The following is a 21,192-nucleotide window of genomic DNA, read 5'->3' on the forward strand; positions in this document are numbered from 1 at the left end:
ATTGTGAAGAGGGTGATGATCCGTGACACTCATCACCTTCCTCAACCCATGAACGTGTGCCTGACAACCACCTCCGTTCTACATCAGATTGAATGAATGTCTCTTAGCTTCCCTAATCAGAATCTTCGTGGTATAAGCTGGATTGATGGCGGCATTCATGAGAATCCGGAAAGTCTAAACCTTGTCTGTGGTATTCTGAGTAGGATTCCGGGATTGAATGACTGTGACGTGCTTCAAACTCCTAAGGGCTGGGCGTTAGTGACAGACGCAAAAGAATCAAGGGATTCTATTCCAACCTGATTGAGAACCGACAGATGATTAGCCGTGCTGTGACAGAGCATAGGAACGTTTTCACTGAGAGGATGGGAGGTAGCCATTGACAACGGTGACACCCTACAGAGAGCTTGCCATGGAAGGAACCTGCGTGTGAGAAGAGGATTCCAAGGAAGAGTTGAAGTCAAAGGACAAAGCATCTCCAAAACTCCAACATATTCCACAATCCTTTATAAACAAGTAACTCTATTGTTCAAGTAATCCAAACAATTTTCTTTGACATCCTGACTAAGACAAATAAAATAAATATTGATTGCTTCAAGCCAATAATCTCCGTGGGATCGACCCTTACTCACGTAAGGTATTACTTGGACGACCCAGTGCACTTGCTGGTTAGTTGAACGGAGTTGTGAATTCAACCAGTGCCATAAATAAGCTTTCATTCAAAATCCAAGAAACAAATAATGTGAATCACAATTTCGTCCACCAAGTTTTTGGCGCCGTTGCCGGGGATTATTGAGTTTGGACAATTGAAGGCTTATTTTATTTCTTAGATTAGGAATAATTTATTTTTATTTTTATTCTTGTTTTTATTGTTATAGAGTCATTAAATCTTGATAGGATAGTTTCTTTTCAAAAATTTCTTTTCAAAATTTATTATTTTTCTTTTAATTAATTGCTAATTTTCGTGAGTTTTAGTGTCTTGTTCTAAGTTTGGTGTCAATTGCATATCTCATATTTTTCTTTAAAATTTTCGACTTGTGATCTTTGTTCTTCATTAATCTTCAAGTTGTTCTTGCTTATTTTTCTTGTTTGATCTTGAGTTTTTCTTGCTTTGTGTCTTTTCTTGTTTCACTTGTGTTCCATTTAAAGCACTAATTGGAATATCTGCATCAAGTGTCATATTTATTCTCAATTGGCTAAAGCATTGGTTTATATTCTTGATGAGGGAGCACCAGTACTTTTGAAAATCTTTTTTCAAAAATAATTTTTCTTGGATTGAATCTTGTGCCAAACTCTAAGTTTGGTGTTCTCTTGTTAATCTTTTTTATAATTTTCGAAAACTTGTCTTGATTTTCTAAAAATTTTAAGTTTGGTGTTCTTTCTTGTGTTCTTGGTGTTCTTGTGAATCTTCAAAGTGTTCTTGAGTTTTTCTTGTGTCTTGATCTTAAAATTTTTAAGTTTGGTGTTCCTTGGTGTTTTCCCTCCAAAAATTTTCGAAAATAAGGAGCATTAGATCTAAAAATTTTAAGTCTTGTGTCTTTTGTGTGTTTTTCTCTTTCATCATAAAATTCAAAATTCAAAAAAAAATTTATTTTCTAACTATTTTTAAAACTACTTTTTCGAAAATTTTACATTAAAAATTCAATTTTCAATTTCAAAATATTTCCACTTTCTTTTATTTATTTCGTTTTTATTTTATTTTAAAAAAAATAACAATAATAATAATAATTTTCTTTCACAAAATATCTTCAAAATATTTTTATATCTATATCCCATTTTTTGTTATTCCATTACTATAAAATAGATAATTCTCAACATATAAATTCTCAACTTGTATTCCATTATGGAAGTAAGTATGAATGAACAGTCCAAGAGGACTCTGGGGTCATATGCTAACCCCACTACTGCTTCATATGGGAGTAGTATCTGTATACCCTCCATTGGAGTTAGTAGCTTTGAGCTGAATCCTCAGCTCGTTATCATGGTGCAGCAAAACTGCCAGTATTCTGGTCTTCCACACGAAGAACCTACAGAGTTTCTGGCACAATTTCTGCAAATTGCTGATACAGTACATGATAAGGAAGTAGATCAGGATGTCTACAGACTATTACTGTTTCCATTTGCTGTAAAAGATCAAGCTAAGAGGTGGTTAAATAACCAGCCTAAAAGCAGCATAAAAACATGGAAACAGCTGTCAGAAAAATTCCTGAATCACTATTTCCCTCCCAAACGAATGACACAGCTAAGGCTAAACATTCAAGGCTTCAAACAAGGAGATAATGAATCTCTTTATGATGCCTGGGAGAGATACAGAGAGTTGCTAAGAAAATGCCCCTCTGAAATGTTTTCGGAATGGGTGCAATTAGACATCTTCTACTATGGGCTTACAGAAAAAGCTCAGATTTCTCTAGACCACTCAGCTGGTGGATCTATACATATGAGAAAAACAATTGAAGAGGCTCAAGAGCTTATTGATACAGTTGCCAGAAATCAACATCTATACTTAAGCAATGAATCTTTTATGAAAGAAGAAGCTAAAACAGTAACTGCAGAACTCAGTCCAGTGGATCAGGCTAATGAATTCAATCAGCAATTGGACTTTCTAACTCAACAGCTAGCCGAATTCAAGGAAATATTACAGGAAACAAGAATGGCTAACAGGAACATGGAAGTACAATTAAAGCAGACAGTAAAACAACTGTCAAGACAAATAATAGAAGAATGTCAAGCAGTTCAATTAAGAAGTGGGAAAACATTAAATACCTCACTTCAAAGCAGCAGGAAACCAAGAAATGAACAAGTGGATACTCAAAATCCTCCTGAAGACAGTCCAAGCCCAGAAAGGGACAAAGCTGGCGCTGAACGCCCAGACCATGCTCATTCCTGGCGTTCAACACCAGAAACAAGCATGAATCCGGCGTTGAACGCCCAAGGGGAACATAGTTCTGGCGTTCAAACGCCAGTAACAAACAAGGAAGGGGCGTCTAACGCCACTCCAGCTCCCACCACTGGCATTCAAATACCAGTGGGGAATCAGTCACATACAAGTGCTGATAACAACCCTTCTAAAAAGGCTTCCCAACCCACTTCTGTAGGTAATAAACCTGCAGCAACTAAGGTTGAGGAATACAAAGCCAAAATGCCTTATCCTCAAAAACTCCGCCAAGCGGAACAGGATAAGCAATTTGCCCGCTTTGCAGACTACCTCAGGACTCTTGAAATAAAGATTCCGTTTGCAGAAGCACTTGAGCAAATACCCTCTTATGCTAAGTTCATGAAAGAGATCTTAAGTCATAAGAAGGATTGGAGGGAAACTGAAAAAGTTTACCTCACTGAAGAATGCAGTGCAGTCATTCTGAAAAGCTTACCTGAGAAGCTTAAAGATCCTGGGAGCTTTATGATACCATGCACATTAGAGGGCACTTGCACCAAGCAAGCTTTATGTGATCTTGGAGCAAGTATCAACCTAATGCCTGCATCTACTATCAGAAAGCTTGGTTTAACTGAAGAAATCAAACCAACCAGGATATGTCTTCAACTTGCTGATGGCTCCATTAATACCCATCAGGCGTGATTGAGGACATGATAGTCAAGGTTGGGCCATTTGCCTTTCCTACTGACTTTGTGGTGCTGAAAATGGAGGAGCACAAGAGTGCAACTCTCATTCTAGGAAGACCTTTCCTAGCAACTGGCCGAACCCTCATTGATGTCCAAAAAGGGGAAGTAACCTTGAGAGTCAATGAGGAAGAGTTCAAGCTGAATGTTGTTAAAGCCATGCAACATCCAGACACCCCAAATGACTGCATGAGTGTTGATATAATTGACTCTCTGGTAAGAGAGGTCAATATGGCTGAGAGTCTCGAATCAGAGCTAGAGGAATTTAGACTCAATGCTTTCGAAAATGTAAAGATTTACAAAGAGAAAGCGAAAAGATGGCATGATAAGAAATTGTCATCCAGAGTCTTTGAGCCGGGGCAAAAAGTTCTGCTATTCAATTCTAGGCTCAAATTATTCCCTGGGGAATTAAAATCCCGGTGGAAAGGTCCATATGTCATTACAAACGTATCACCATATGGATACATAGAGCTTCAGGATAATGACTCTAACAAAAAGTTCATTGTTAATGGACAAAGAGTCAAACATTATCTTGAAGGCAATTTTGAGCAAGAATGCTCAAAACTGAGACTTGATTAAAACTCAGTCCAGCTAATGACATTAAAGAAGCGCTTGCTGGGAGGCAACCCAGCCAATCACAAAATTTAATTTTATTCGTATTAATTAATTAATTATTTCTTTACAGGTTTGAGTCCAAGTATCTTCAAAAGGTGAAATAGCAATTGGTTGAAGTCACAGAGTTACAGGGAAATTTGGAAGCTCACTAGCATGAAAAAGCCAGTAAGAAATACTTTGGGCGTTAAACGCCCAAAGGAAGCTCCCACTGGGCGTTTAACGCCAGTAAGGGTAGCCATCTGGGCGTTAAACGCCAGAAAGGAGCATCTTCTGGGCGTTAAACGCCAGAAAGATGCACCTTCTGGGCGTTTAACGCCAGTTTTCTAGCATCCTGGGCGTTTAACGCCAGGATGGTGGGGAGGAGGTAAAATTCGTTTTTCTTTATAATTTTTCTAAATTTTTAAGTTTCAATTCATGATTTCTTGCATAAACATGTTTCAAAATATCATCCTTCAAATCAAATTGGTTTTCTAAGAACCCTAATTTCTAAAATCCCTTTTTCAAAATATCAAATGTATCTTAATTTATAAACACAAATCTTTTTCCAATCCAATTCTTTTTCAAATATTTTTAATATCTTTTTCAACTCATCTTATCTTTTATGAAATACCTCTCCTTCTACTCCTCTCCTTTCCTTTCTTTTGCTTGAGGACAAGCAAACCTCTAAGTTTGGTGTGATTTGCCATGATCACTGAGCTAAAACTCATTAAGATCATGGCACCTAAGAGAACAGGAAGAGCAGGATGTGAACTTAAGGGAGCTGAAGCATCAGAAATTAATTCTTGAAGGCATCCCACAGACTAAAGGAACATCCACTTCCCAAAATACAGGTTGTTAAGTTCTAATTCCAGCTTTAACTCTGTGATAGTATTATTATAGGATTTTACCTTAGAAGTTATATAGGAGTAGTAGTACTTAGCATATCTATTTTGATTTTATTTCCAATTAAGCTATAATTTATTTTTCTCATCATATCAGGCATGAATAAAGTAGTAGATTTTTTTAGAATAAAGAAGTAATTTATATTTTTGAGTTCTTAGTAATAAAGACTATAATTAATTATATGTGGTGGCAATACTTGTTGTTCTCTGAATGAATGCTTGAACAGTGCATAAAATGTACTTTGAATTTGATGAATATTGGCTCCTGAAAGGATGAGGAACACGAAAAATATTATTGATGATCTGAAAAATCATGAAATTGATTCTTGAAGCAAAAAAGCAGTCAAAAAAAAAAAAAACACAATATTCACAAGCCATGAGCACTAGCCAAGAGTAAAAAGGATCCAAGGCTTTGAGCATCTATGGATAGGAGGGCCCAAGGAAATAAAATCCAGGCCTAAGCAGCTAACTCAAGCTGTCCCTAACCATGTGCTTGTGTCATGAAGGTCCAAGTGAAAAACTTGAGACTGAGTGGTTAAAGTCGTGATCCAAAGCAAAAGAGTGTGCTTAAGAGCTCTGGACACCACTGACTGGGGACTCTAGCAAAGCTGAGTCACAATCTGAAAAGGTTCACCCAGTTATGTGTCTGTGGCATTTATGTATCCGGTGGTAATACTGGAAGACAAAGTGCTTAGGGCCACGGCCAAGACTCATAAATAGCTGTGTTCAAGAATCAACATACTACACTAGGAGAGTCAATAATACTATCTGTATTCTGAGTTCCTAAGGATGCCTATCATTCTGAAATTCAAAAGATACAGGGAGATGCCAAAACTGTTCAGAGACAAAAAGCTACAAGCCCCGCTCATCTAATACGAATCTGAGCTTCATTTAAAACTCTAAAATATTATTACTTCTTAATTTCTGTTAGAACCTATTTTATTCATCTAGTTGCTTGAGGACAAGCAACAGTTTAAGTTTGGTGTTGTGATGAGCGGATATTTTGTACGCTTTTTGGGGGTAATTTCATGTAGATTTTAGCATGTTTCAGTTAGTTTTTAGTAAAATAATATTAGTTTTTAGGTAAAAATCATATTTCTGGACTTTACTATGAGTTTGTGTGTTTTTCTGTGATTTCAGGTATTTTCTGGCTGAAATTGAGGGAGCTGAGCAAAAATCTGACTTAGGCTGAAAAAGGACTGCTGATGCTGTTGGATCCTGACCTCCCTGCACTCGAAATGGATTTTCTGGAGCTACAGGAGTCCAATTGGCGCGCTCTTAACGGTGTTGGAAAGTAGACATCCAGGGCTTTCCAGCAATATATAATAGTCCATACTTTGCGCAAGGATAGACGACGTAACTTGGCGTTGAACGCCAAGTACACGCTGCTGTCTGGAGTTAAACGCCAGAAAAACGTCATGATCTGGAGTTGAACGCCCAAAACACGTCAAAACCTGGAGTTTGACGCCAAGAAAGGCCTTTACACGTGGAAAGCTTTAGTCTCAGCCCCAGCACACACCAAGTGGGCCCCAGAAGTGGATTTCTGCACCAATTATCTTAGTTTATTCATTTTTCTGTAAACCTAGGTTACTAGTTTACTATTTAAACAACTTTTACAGACTTATCTTGGACCTAATGACATTTTCAGATCTGAATTACATACTTTTGACGGCATGAGTCTCTAAACTCCATTGTTAGGGGTGAGGAGCTCTGCAGCGTCTCGATGATTTAATACAATTCCTTTGTTTTCCATTCAAACACGCTTGTTCTTATCTAAGATGTTTATTCGCGCTTAATTGTGAAGAGGGTGATGATCCGTGACACTCATCACCTTCCTCAACCCATGAACGTGTGCCTGACAACCACCTCCGTTCTACATCAGATTGAATGAATGTCTCTTAGCTTCCCTAATCAGAATCTTTGTGGTATAAGCTGGATTGATGGCGGCATTCATGAGAATCCGGAAAGTCTAAACCTTGTCTGTGGTATTCCGAGTAGGATTCCGGGATTGAATGACTGTGACGTGCTTCAAACTCCTGAGGGCTGGGCGTTAGTGACAGACGCAAAAGAATCAAGGGATTCTATTCCAACCTGATTGAGAACCGACAGATGATTAGCCGTGCTGTGATAGAGCATAGGAACGTTTTCACTGAGAGGATGGGAGGTAGCCATTGACAACGGTGACACCCTACAGAGAGCTTGCCATGGAAGGAACCTGCGTGTGAGAAGAGGATTCCAAGGAAGAGTTGAAGTCAAAGGACAAAGCATCTCCAAAACTCCAACATATTCCACAATCTTTTATAAACAAGTAACTCTATTGTTCAAGTAATCCAAACAATTTTCTTTGACATCCTGACTAAGACAAATAAAATAAATATTGATTGCTTCAAGCCAATAATCTCTGTGGGATCGACCCTTACTCACGTAAGGTATTACTTGGACGACCCAGTGCACTTGCTGGTTAGTTGAACGGAGTTGTGAATTCAACCAGTGGCATAAATAAGCTTTCATTCAAAATCCAAGAAACATATAATGTGAATCACAATTTCATCCACCACATGCCTATCCTAGTGGCTGATGATATCATCTGTCGGTTATATAGCCAACCCGACAAGTCCTCGTAGCTAACCATTGGACTGTCCCTCTGTCGTACATCCCCAACTCGAGTTATACTCAACATAAACTTGATCATAATCATGATCCATATCCAATACCCTCACTGGTGTTTATTCACGGGGGCGACCTCATCCGGAACTTTCACAGTGCCCGCCACACTTACGACATAGGGTTTGCAGAGTCTCGAGTCTCCACCTGGAGCACATGGTGGCTAGCCACAGTTTTCTCCCATGAAAACTCGGGTCTCTGATAGTGGAAGTGCAACATTCACATTTCATTCATTAGCATATATGCATTTACAATCGGCCATAATTAACAATGGCTCCGCCGTAACTCGGCAATAACTCAGCCATCCGGCTCACGGTTCAATCCAGAACCAGCTAATTTATCAATAAATACAGCCTTTCGGCTTAAATTCATAATTCATAGTCAGTAATATGGCTTATAACTCATTTGGCAATCAGCCATAATTCAATAGCATACACAGCCATTCCGGCTCATAACAAAATAGCACTTCCACCATTCAACATCATCAAATTCATAAAGTCAGCATTTAAGCCATAAATCACTTTTTCTCAATTCATTTCACTTTGAAATCAAGTTTCAACTCTTTTCTGCCTTGGCTTTAAAGTTCCCATTTCTCAAATCATCTCAGGCTCATAAGCCACTCTTACACAAGGTAAGTTTCCCCTTTTTGAAAACAAAGCCACCCTCGGCATTCTCTTTTCAAAACTTCCAAAACCATGGCAAGTTAAAGAATTATTTTGAAATATTCAAAATCGTCCATCAAACAACGGGATTTTGTATCAAAAGCTCCTCGGTAGAGTCTCAAGTCTTTAGGGGAGAATAACATAACTTATTTTCCTCAATTTCACTTAAAACCATTAAAACCTTGGCTTCCTAATTTGAGGAATAAAATAGGATCTAAGTCAAACTGAGCCACGTAATCATTTACTTCCTTCAAAGCCATTTTTTTTACTTAAGCAAAACCAGCTTCAATCCCATGATAAATTCTAAAGCGTTTCAAACTGCTCAAAACTGTCTTAGTCTTGCAAAAATTCAAAATTCAAGAGTACTTAAAACCTTTCCCAAAATATTTTAAAATGAAACTTGTCAATAGTCGTTCAGGTTCTTTCAAAGTCACTGAAACTTCTCTAATTGAAATCCTCAAGTCAAATTCAAAGGCATGGCCCTCGCCACATTTAAAACAGCTTTAAATCATAAGTTTCATCTAAGCAACTGTCTCTCAAAAGAGATACAATGCTTTTCTTAAGAAACCAGACTAAATCACAATTTCCTCTTTAATAATTCATTTCAAAAGCATGAATCATCCTGTTCTTGATAATTCAAATAAAATAGTAGGAATCTTTAACGCATAATTTTTCCAGACAACATTTCAATAAAGACTCAAATTTTATAGAAATTTCGGCAGCACCTCCCCTAAAACTTGGACTTTGCCACCCGATTCAGGTCCCAACTAAACCGTTTCACAATCTTTCTCAACAGTCCAGATCTAAAATTCAGTTCAAAAGCAAGCTAAATCCAACAGTCATCTCATTTTCATATCTCAAGGAAACCGTTTCAAAAATCAAATCATTATCAACCGATTAAACTCATTTCCAACACTTTAAAGAAACGGTTCAGCAACAATTCATTTATCAATGCCAAATCAATTAAAGCAAACTAGGCTAAATTTCAAAGAGTATTCGAGTTTTCACATCATCAAGATAATTAACTCAACTCAAATCAATCCTCAACGGATTAAACTCAAATCTCAAATCTTTAAAAGAATCAACTTAAAAAATATTCCGTTTCACCAAGCCGCACAACAATCCAACCAGACAAACATTCATAATCATTCAAAATAATCAAACAATACATAAGGCTGATACAATCACCAAATACACATTGTCTCACATCAGTATCCATATGTAATAATTCCAATATAAAATATAGTTTTCGAAAAGCGCCCCTACCTCAAAACGCTAAAACCATAATCCAAACGCCTCAAGAGCCCTTTTCGCCTCAGCTCGAAATCACCGGCGACCAAAACCTCGGCTCCAAGCCACTTTTGCAATAACCATAGCAACACTAATCGCAACATACAATAATCATGACTCGACCCCACGTTATCAAAACTCATATTCATTAACCGAACACAATAGAATACTAACGCGAGACTTTTCGAAACATAAATACTTACTGAACTAGCGAAACGAAGCAGTTGCGATTTCAAACAGGCCTGGCAACAGCTCCGGCGATAGCCAGAAGCTATGGTGGATCAACTATAAAAACCACGTAGCATCAAAACATACTTGAAATCCAAAAAGGCAGAAACTTCAATTAAAACCCTTATCGGAAGAGTTCTCCGGCGACGGCAGCAGGGTTTTGGGCGACCGGAGCGGCGGCTTGGACGGCACCCAAGAGCTGGCAGCAATGGCAATAGCCCCCTGCCTGCTCTTCCGATCGCATCTCCTCTCCTTCAGATCGGACCGGTGGCAGACCCCCCAGCAGTGGCGGTGCAGCAGCTCACAGCGCAAGTAGCAGCGGCGCCCTGAACCTCTTTCTTTCCTTCAGATCAGATCGGGCGGATCTCCAGCAGTGGCGGTGGCAGACCACAGCAGTAGAACGGAGGGGATGATGACTACTCAAACAGCAGCGATGGCACACGATGGCGCGCGACGGCAGCGGTGAGTGCCTCCCTGCGCGTTGCCGACTCCACGCCCCTTTCTTGGTCTCTCGTTCCTCTCTGGTCACGACTCACGGCGGTGCTGTGCTCCCTCCAAGGTTGCGAGCTCGACGGTGGTGAAGCGGTGAGGACGACGGAGCTGGCGGCGAGTCCTTCTCTGCACGACGCTGACTCCACGTCTCTTTCTCTTTCTTCCTTCAGTGTAAAACGGTGGCGGTAAGGCGTGGAACGCGGCAACACAGCGCGATGGTGGCGGTGAGGCCCCGCGGCTCCGGTGCGTCTCCTCCTCTCCTTCTTTTCCCTGCCTCACTCTGTTCCCTCTTTCTTTCTTTGCTTCGTTTTGCAGCTGATGCTGCTATGTGTCACGTGAATGAGGGGGAAGGGAAACAGGTAGGGTGTGGCGGCGTTGAGCGGGATGGCGGTGGCAGTGAGTCCCCAGCCATCATCGCCCCTCCTCTCTTCCCCACTCCTTCTCCGATCTGCTACTGTTGCTGTGTATTAGTTTGAGAAAGAGGGGAAACATTTGTGTTACTGCTGCTGGGTTGGGTGAGAAGGGAATCGGGTCACTGGGTTAGGGTTTCAGGGTTAGGGTTTTATTTTCAAAAATTAGGGTTAGGGGTGTTTTAGTAATTTCAAATAAAATTGGGAATAATATAGTAATTGTACCCAAATTAAATCCAACACTAATTGTATGTAGAAAAATATTATTTGCTCATCCATTTCACAAATTATTTGCAATAAAATGTTCAAATCCAAAAATTAGGAATAATATAATTAAATCCTTTATTTTTTCAAAACAGCAGTATTAATATTTAAAATATTATTATTCAATCCAAATCATATATAAAATTCGTATTATATCATAACTATCAACTTTATAATTTAAATATAGAAAATACTTCAATAATTATAAAATTGGATAATAATCATAACTTATCTCAAATTTAATAAATCAAAACTTACCTTAATTATCTTTAATAAAATAATTTCTGAAATTAAGGCTATAAATAACTATATGATTTGAGACTTGACCATAAATAAGACTTTTCAAAAGTTCTAGGTCTTACACCTACCACTAGTAAGATTTGTTCAAAACATTAAAGACCTTCAAAGCAAGAAAAGGAAAGCTCAAGAACAATATGCAGAAAGTTATCATGATTGTGATGAAATTAAAAGAGAATTTGATGAGATTGAACGCAATGAAATTTGACAATAACAAAAATCAAGGTTTCCACCAACTAGATCTAGAAAAGAAAAACATGTTAAAAGACTACAATATTTTTTTTACATTGGCAACAACATCTGGAGCTTAACAGACTATATAAAGTGTACTACAAAGCAAAAAAAATATGGAGAACTGTGACAATGCCATTGCAAAACAGATGATAGATTCCTATGTGCCATTTAATGCAATTAATTCAACCTATTATCAAGCAATGATTGATACTATTGCAAGCATGGTGCAGTGTATAAGGGCCCAAATTATGCAAGAGTTCGTGAGTATTTGTTGAGTAAATTGGTTGAATGTGAAGAAAATTATTGAAGGTTATCGTGAAATTTGGAAATAAATTGGATGTACTATCGTGATCAATGGATAGACTGATGTTGTAGGCGCATGTTAATTAATTTTTTAGTTTATTGTCCTAAAATACTATTTTTCTAAAGTCAGTTGATACTTTTCGTGTCTCAAAAGCTGTTGATGCTTTGTTTAATTTGTTTATGGATATTATATTATTTGCTGGTCTTGAAAATGTTGTGCATGTAGTGGTGGATAATGCTTCAAATTATGTTACTACTGACAGATTGTTGGAATCTAAGTTTTCTAAGCTATATTGGTCTCTTTGTGCTGTTCATTCTATTAATTTGATGTTCTAGGATAATAGGAAGTTAAAGAAAGTGAGTGAAACTGTATCACAAGCTTCAATGATTACAAAGTACATATATATTCATTGCCATCCATTGTACTTGATGAGAAAATGTACAGGTGGGTTGAAAATACTTTGACCAGCTGCAACTCGATTTGCTACTAACTTCAATGCTTTACAAAGTAATTTTGCTCAAAAGGATGCTTTGAGAGCTGTGGTGACATCTAAAAAATGGACAAGCTCAACGTACTCCAAAGAAAATAAAGCTAAAAAAATTTGTGGATCAAGTCTTAGATTTTAAATTTTGGAGTCAATGCACTGATATTGTTAAGTTTACTGATCCACTTGTTTGTGTATTGTGTATTATTGATAGTGAAAATAGAGTTGCAATGAGTTTTCTTTATCAAGATATTTATAAGACTAGAGAAGAGATGGTGAAAAGATTTAAAAAAAAAGAAAGAAGTTTGTGGATCCCAATTTAAAAATTATAGATGGTGATTCACAGTTTCTTTATTCAATTTCGCTAGGTAACCAACAAGGGGTCTAGCCAACTCCTGCCAACTCTTATAAGGCTGGACCCTAAAACCCACTACAACAAAAAGTATCTCACTAAAATAAGTCAAGCCTAAACCTAATTTCATCTTTTACCCTAATTCACAATACATATTAAAAAAATGACTGTAGCACCCCCACTCTCTTTCTCCCCGACCGTCATATCCATGACGTCATAGTTGTTGCCATTTGGCTCGGCTTCCGCACTTTACCACAACCATGCCAGTTGTGGCACTTCCCAAAGCTATCATCGAATATCCCATAGCGCCACTGCACCGCCTTTCCTTTGGCTAGATATCGCCGAAAACCTCCAGCATTTGTTAGGCGAGAAACAACATTGGCAAGAATGGACATTAGGCCAGAACAGAGCTCCCTCGTCGGGTCACTACGTCGCGTCTCCTCCATCGAAGCATGACCAAAACCACTCGCAGACGTTAGGCTAGAAATAGAGCTCTCTCACTGAGCAAACCACCCTCGTCATCTAGCACAATTGCTCCAGCCCCAGCCTCCATGCATCCTACGTCGTGAAAGACATCAGAGTACTCCTTCATCTCTGATTTCATGGGGACCCCAAACAATGTAATTATTGATGGATGTTTCTTTACTTTTTAGATGGATGTTTCTTCTTTAAACATGTGTTCCATAGCTTTTTAGATGGATGTTTCTTTGTACTGTTAATAGATGTTTCTAAATTTAGGATTACGGATATTCTTCATTATTGATGGATGTTTCTTTTTACTTTAGAAGGATATTTTTTTATTGTACATGGATGTTTATTAGCATATGAATGTGGATGTTTTTTGTGTACATGATTTGAAATGATTTCTTCTTGTTACTGGGTCTATACGAATTAGTAAATTTTTCTGTTTAGCGTTAGTAGATGTTTCTTTTATGATTTGGGAGTTTTATCAGGTTTTTTATGCTTCTTTTATTATTTATTAGATAATTTTATTGATTTATTTGTTATTTATTTTTTGATTAATTGGATGTTTCTTTTTTATTATTCAAATTTTTTTTTTGTATGAGTGGATCTTTTAGAAGTCATCAGATGTTTTTTTTCATTTATTGGATGTTTCTTTTTTTTATTAATTGGATGTTTCTTGTGTTGTTATATATTCATGATTTTTTATTTTTATTATATTTACCATCATGCTATAATATATGGGTGGATGAATCTTGATATGATCAGATAGGCTGTAGAAAAAATGATAATCGATAAATTGAATGTAGATATTATCCAGATCTACATGGATGAAAGAATATAGATGTGTAATTGGTGCACGAAATTGTGATCATCAACAATGGCGCCAATAGACTTGGTGCTCTCAAACGTGAATCACACTTTGTCACAACTTCATACAACTAACCAGCAAGTGTACTGGGTCGTCCAAGAAATACCTTACGTGAGTAAGGGTCGATCCCACGGAGATTGTCGGCCTGAAGCAAGCTATTGTCACCTTGTAAATCTCAGTCAGGCAGATTCAAATGGTTATGGAGTTTTAATAATTATAAAATAATAAAATAGAAAATAAAGATAGAGATACTTATGTAAATCATTGGTGGGAATTTCAGACAAGTGTATGGAGATGCTTCATCCCTCTTGAATCTCTGTTTTCCTACTGCCTTCATCCAATCCTTCATACTCCTTTCCATGGCAAGTTGTATGTTGGGTTTCACCGGCGTCAATGGCTACCTCCCGTCCTCAGTGAGAATGGTCCAAATGCGCTGTCACTGCATGGCCAATCATCTGTCAGTTCTCGATCATGTTGGAATAGAATCCAGTGATCCTTTTGCGTCTGTCACTACGCCCAACACTCGCGAGTTTGAAGCTTGTCACAGTCATTCCTTTCAAGATCCTACTCGAAATACCACAGACAAGGTTTAGACTTTCCGGATCTTAGGAATGGCTGCCAATAATTCTAGCTTATACCACGAAGGCTCTGATCTTTTGGAATGGAGCCTAAGAGATACACGCCTGATCTAAGGTAAAACGGAAGTGGTTGTTAGTCACGCATTCATAGATGAGAATGATGATGAGTGTCACGGATCATCACATTCATCATGTTGAAGTGCAGCGAATATCTTAGAACAAGTATAAGCTGAATTGAATAGAAAATAGTAGTAATTGTATTAATACTCGAGGAACAGTAGAGCTCCACACCCTTAATCTATGGTGTGTAGAAACTCCACCGTTGAAAATACATAAGAACAAGGTCCAGGCATGGCCGTGAGGCCAGCCTCCCCAAAACGTGATCAAGAGATCAAAAGATGATCAAAAGATGAAAATACAATAGTAAGAGGTCCTATTTATAATGAAACTAGCTACTAGGGTTTACAGAAATAGGTGAATGATACAGAAATCCACTTCTGGGCCCACTTGGTGTGTGCTTGGGATGAGCATTGAGCTTTACACGTGTAGAGACTTCTCTTGGAGTTAAACGCCAGCTTTGGTGCCAGTTTGGGCGTTTAACTCCAGCTTTTATGCCAGTTCTGGCATTTTGACTTCAGAATAGGGTAGAGAAGGGGTTTGAACGCCAGTTTACGTCGTCAAAACTCGAGCAAAGTATGAACTATTATATATTTCTGGAAAGCTCTGGATGTATACTTTCCAACGCAATTAAGAGCGTGCCATTTGGAGTTCTGTAGCTACAAAAAATCTTCTTCAAGTGCAGGGATGTCAGAATCCAACAGCATCTGCAGTCCTTTGTCAGCCTCTGAATCAGATTTGTGCTCTGGTCCCTCAATTTCAGCCAGAAAATACCTGAAATCACAGAAAAACACAAAAACTCATAGTAAAGTCCAGAAATATGAATTTTGCATAAAAACTAATAAAAACATCCAAAAAAGTAGCTAGATCCTACTAAAAACTATCTAAAAACAATGCCAAAAAGCGTATAAATTATTCGCTCATCACAACACCAAACTTAAATTGTTGCTTGTCCCCAAGCAACTGAAAATTAATTAGGATAGAAAGAAGAGAATATACAATGAATCCCACAGTATCAATGAAAACTTAGTCCTAATTAGATGAGCGAGGCTTATAGCTTTTTGCTTCTGAACAATTTTGGCATCTCACTTTCTCCTTTGAAATTTAGAATGATTGGCATCTATAGGAACTTAGAATTTTAGATAGTGTTATTGATTCTCCTAGTTCAGTGCGTTGATTCTTGAACACAGCTACTTTATGAGTCTTGGCCGTGACCCTAAGTACTTTGTTTTCCAGTATTACCACCGGATATATAAATGCCACAGACACATAACTGGGTGAACCTTTTCAGATTGTGACTCAGCTTGCTAAAGTCCCTAGTTAGAGGTGTCCAGAGTTCTTAAGCATACTCTTTTTGCTTTGGATCACGACTTTAACCACTCAGTCTCAAGCTTTTCACTTGGACCTGCATGCCACAAGCACATGGTTAGGGACAGCTTGATTTAGCCGCTTAGGCCTGGATTTTATTTCCTTGGGCCCTCCTATCCATTAATGCTCAAAGCCTTGGATCCTTTTTACCCTTGCCTTTTGGTTTAAAGGGCTATTGGCTTTTTCTGCTTGCTTTTTTTCTCTTTTTCTTTCTCTCTCTTTTTTTTCGCCAATTTTTTTTCTTTTTTTTGCAAGCTTTCTTATTCACTGTTTTTTCTTGCTTCAAGAACCAGTTTCATGATTTTTCAGATTATCAATAACATTTCTCTTTGTTCATCATTCTTTCAAGAGCCAACAACTTTAACATTCATAAACAACAAGATAAAAAATATGCACTGTTCAAGCATTCATTCAGAGAACAAAAAGTATTGCCACCACATCAAAATAATTAAACTAGTTTCAAGATAAAATTTAAAATTCAAGTACTTCTTGTTCTTTTGTAATTAAGCACATTTTTCATTTAAGGGAGGTGAAGGATTCATGGATTTATTCATAGCTTAAAGACATAGACACTAGACACTAATGATCATGTAGTGAAGACACATACAGCATAAAAATCAAAAACAGAAAAATAAATAGACAAGGAGATTAAGGAATGAGTCCACCTTAGTGAGGGTGGTGTCTTCCTCCTCTTGAAGGTCCAATGGTGCTCTTGAGCTCCTCTATGTCTCTTCTTTGCCTTTGTTGCTTCATCCCTAGTGATTTTGGTGCTCCTATCCTTAGTTGCTCCCAATAGTTGTGTGGAGGAAAATGTATCCCCTGAGGTATCTCAGGGATTTCTTGATGAGGGAATTCCTCATGCTCTTGTTGAGGTCCCTGAGTGGGCTCTCTTGATGTGCAATCAAGTGCTCTATTACTGAGCTATGGATCCTTGAGATGAATCTCTCCATCTTCCATGACTCAGAGGTGGAAGCTTTTGTCTTTCCTTTCCTCTTTCTAGAGGTTTCTCCGGCCTTAGGTGCCATAAATGGTTATGGAAAAACAAAAAGCAATGCTTTTACTACACCACACTTAAAATATTTGCTTGTCCTCGAGCAAAAGAATAAGAAAAGATGTAGAAGAAGAAGAAAATGGAGGAGATGGAAGGTGTATAGGGTGCGGCCAAGAGGGGAAGAAGGTGTTTGTGATGTGTGAAAATGAAGGTGTGAAGGGGGGTATTGATAGGGAGAATGGCCGAATGGTTTGGGTGGGTTTGGGAGGGAAATGGAGATGATTGGTGAAGGGTATTTGGTGAAGATTGTTGTAGAAAGGTGTGAAGAGGAGAGAGAGTGAGTTGAGGTTGGTGGGGATCTTGTGGGGTCCACAGATCCTGAAGGGTCAAGGAATTCTTCATCCTTGTTCCAATTGGGCATTCACAATGCCTTGGAGTGCAATTCTGGTATTTAAACTCTAGTCTGCTGCCCTGTTTTGGCATTTAAACGCCAGCTTTCCTTCCTGTTCTGGCATCTAAACGCTAGTTTATTGCCCTGTTCTGGCGTTTAAACGCCAGTCTGGTGCCCTATTCTGGCGTTTAAACGCCCAGAAAGGTGCCAGATTGGGCGTTTAAACGCCCATTTTGCTACCCTTACTGGCGTTTAAACGCCAGTAAGTCCTTCCTCCAGGGTGTGCTATTTTCAATGCTGTTTTTGGTTTTTTCCTTTATTTTTGTGATTGTTTTTGTGACTTCACATGATCATCAACCTAAAAAAAAACAAAATAACATAGATAAAATTAAAATAAAATTGGGTTGCCTCCCAATAAGCGCTTCTTTAATGTCAATAGCTTGACAGTGAGCTCTCTTGGAGTCTCACAGATTATCAGAGTATGGTTGAGATCTCTTAACACCAAACTTAGATTTTTGCTATGGCCTCCCAACACCAAACTTAGAGTTTGAATGTGGGGGCTCTATTTGACTCTGTATTGGGAGAAGTTCTTCATGCTTACTCTCCATGGTTACAGATGTTGAACCTTGAGTCTTTACTACAAGACATTCTTCATTCACATGAAGGATCAACACTCCTCTGTCAACATCAATTACAGCTCTTGTTGTGGCTAGGAAGGGTCTTCCAAGGATGATGGACTCATCCTCATCCCTCCTAGTGTCTAGGATTATAAAATCAGCAGAGAAATAAAGGCTTTCAACCTTTACTAGCACGTCCTCTTCTAGTCCATAAGCCTTTTTCATAGATTTATCTGCCATCTCTAATGAGAATTTGGCAGCCTGTACCTCATAGATTCCCAGTTTCTCCATTACAGAGAGTGGCATCATGTTTATCCCTGACCCCAGGTCACACAGAGCTTTTTCAAAGGTCATGGTGCCTATAGTACATGGTATTAAGAATTTACCAGGATCCTGTTTCTTTTGAGGTAAAATTTGCTGAACCAATGTATTCACTTCATTGGTGAGCAAGGGAGGTTCACCTTCCCAAGTCTCATTACCAAATAATTTGGCATTCAGCTTCATGATTGCTCCTAAATACTGGGCAACTTGCCCTTCAACAATGTCTTCATCTTCTTCAGATGATGAACAATCATCAGAGCTCATGAATGGTAAAAGGAAGTCCAATGGAATTTCTATGGTCTCTGTATGAGCCTCAAATTCCTTTGGTTCCTCATTAGGGTACTCTTTACTGTTTAGTGGATGTTCCCTGAGGTCTTCTTCATTGGGATTCATGCCCTCCTCCTTCTTCTCAGGTTCGGCCATTTTGATTACATCAATGGCCTTGCACTCTCCTTTGGGATTCTCTTCTGTATTGCTTGGGAGAGTGCTAGGAGGAGTTTCAGTAACCCTTTTACTCAGCTGGCCCACTTGTGCCTCCAAGTTTCTAATGGAAGATCTTGTTTCAGTCATGAAACTAAGAGTGGCCTTAGATAGATCAGAGACTATGTTTGTTAAGTTAGAAGGAATCTGCTAAGAATGCTTTGTCTGCTGCTAAGATAATGATGGGAAAGGTTTGCTATTGCTAAACCTGTTTCTTCCACCATTGTTATTATTGAAGCCTTGCTTCTGTTGATCCTTCCATGAAAAATTTGGATGATTTTTCCATGAAGGATTATAGGTGTTGCCAAAGGCTTCACCCATGTAATTCACCTCTGCCATTGCAGGGCTCTCAGGATCATAAGCTTCTTCTTCAGAAGATGCTTCTTTAGTACTGTTGGATGCATTTTGCAATCCATTCAGACTTTGAGAGATCATATTGACTTGTTGGGTCAATATTTTATTCTGAGCCAATATGGCATTCAGAGCATCAATTTCAAGAACTCCTCTCTTTTGAGGCGTCCTATTACTCACAGGATTCCTCTCAGAGGTATACATGAACTGGTTATTTGCAACTATTTCAATGAGTTCCTGAGCTTCTGCAGGCGTTTTCTTTAGGTGAATGGATCCACCTGCAGAGTGGTCCAGTGACATCTTGAAAAATTCAGACAGACCATCATAGAATATATCTATTGTGGTCCATTCTGAAAGCATGTCAGAAGGACACTTTTTGGTCAGCTGCTTGTATCTTTCCCAAGCTTCATAGAGGGACTCACCATCTTTTTGTCTGAAGCTCTGAACGTCCACTCTAAGCTTGCTCAGCTTTTGAGGAGGAAAGAACTTGGCTAAGAAAGCTGTGACCAGCTTATCCCAAGAGTCCAGGCTATCTCTGGGTTGTGAGTCCAACCATGTTCTAGCTCTATCTCTTACAGCAAAAGGGAAAAGCATAAGCTTATAGACTTCAGGATCAACTCCATTGGTCTTAACAGTATCACAGATCTGCAAGAACTCAGTTAAAAACTGATAAGGATCTTCTGATGGAAGTCCATGAAACTTGCAGTTCTGTTGCAGTAGAGAAAATAATTGAGGCTTTAGTTCAAAATTGTTTGCTCCTATGGCAGGGATTGAGATGCTTCTTCCATAGAAGTTGGAAGTTGGTATAGTAAAATCACCAAGCATCTTCCTTGCATTGTTGTTTGGTTCGGCCATAATTGTTTCTTTTGCTGTTTCCATTTTGAAAATTTCAGTGAGGTCCTCTTCAGAGTTTTGTGCTTTAGCTGCTCTTAGCTACCTCTTCAGAGTCCTTTCAGGTTTAGGATCAGCTTCAACAAGTATGCCTTTATCTTTGTTCCTGCTCATATGAAAGAGAAGAAAACAAAGAAAATATGAAATCCTCTATGTCACAGTATAGAGATTCCCTGAGATGTCAGAGGAAAAAAAAGAATAGAAGAAGGAGGTAAGAATTCGAACACACAAGAGAGATGGAGTCCGAATTGACAATGGAGGAGGAATGTTAGTGTTCAAATAGAAAAAGGTGAGGGGAGGAAATTTTCGAAAATTAAGAGAATAAAATTTAAAATGAATTTTTGAAAAATTGGTTGTCGTTTTGAAAAAGATAAGAAATAGTAAAACAAACAAAAAGTCAATTAGTTAGTTGAAAAAGATTTGAAAATCAATTTTGAAAAGATAGGAAGTTTAGAAAATATTTTTGAAATCAAATTTTTGAAAAAAAAAGATATGATTTGAAAAAGATATGATTGAATTTTATTTTGAAAAAGATTTGAAAAAGAAATTTTAAAAAGATTTGATTTTGAAAAAGATATGTTTGAAAAGATATGATTGAAAATATTTGATTTGAAAAATATTTGATTTTAAAAAATTATGAAGATTTGAAAAAGAATTGATTTGAAAACAAAATTCCTCTCCTTGTATCATCCTGGCGTTAAACGCCCAATTGCTGCATGGTTTGGGCGTTTAAACGCCCAACCAGGTACCCTGGTGGTGCACGAAATTGTGATCACTACTTTTTAATACACGAAATAATCCCTAGTAATGGCTCCAAAGACTTGGTGCTCAATACCATGGCATAAACACAACTTCGCACAACTAACCAGCAAGTGCACTGGGTCGTCCAAGTAATAAACCTTACGCGAGTAAGGGTCGATCCCACGGAGATTGTTGGTATGAAGCAAGCTATGGTCACCTTGTAA

At 38.2% G+C, this 21,192-nt stretch overlaps 1 non-coding gene across 1 annotated transcript; it reads left to right on the forward strand.

Moving 5' to 3' along the window:
* Nucleotides 1-19,690: 19,690 nt before the first annotated feature.
* Nucleotides 19,691-19,798, forward strand: LOC130952596 (small nucleolar RNA R71). Its single transcript, XR_009074776.1, has one exon. It is a non-coding gene; the product is annotated as a small nucleolar RNA R71 (small nucleolar RNA).
* The last annotated feature ends 1,394 nt before the right edge of the window (nucleotides 19,799-21,192 follow it).

This window comes from Arachis stenosperma, chromosome 9, assembly GCF_014773155.1.
Source record: "Arachis stenosperma cultivar V10309 chromosome 9, arast.V10309.gnm1.PFL2, whole genome shotgun sequence".
In the NCBI taxonomy this organism is placed as follows: domain Eukaryota; kingdom Viridiplantae; phylum Streptophyta; class Magnoliopsida; order Fabales; family Fabaceae; genus Arachis; species Arachis stenosperma.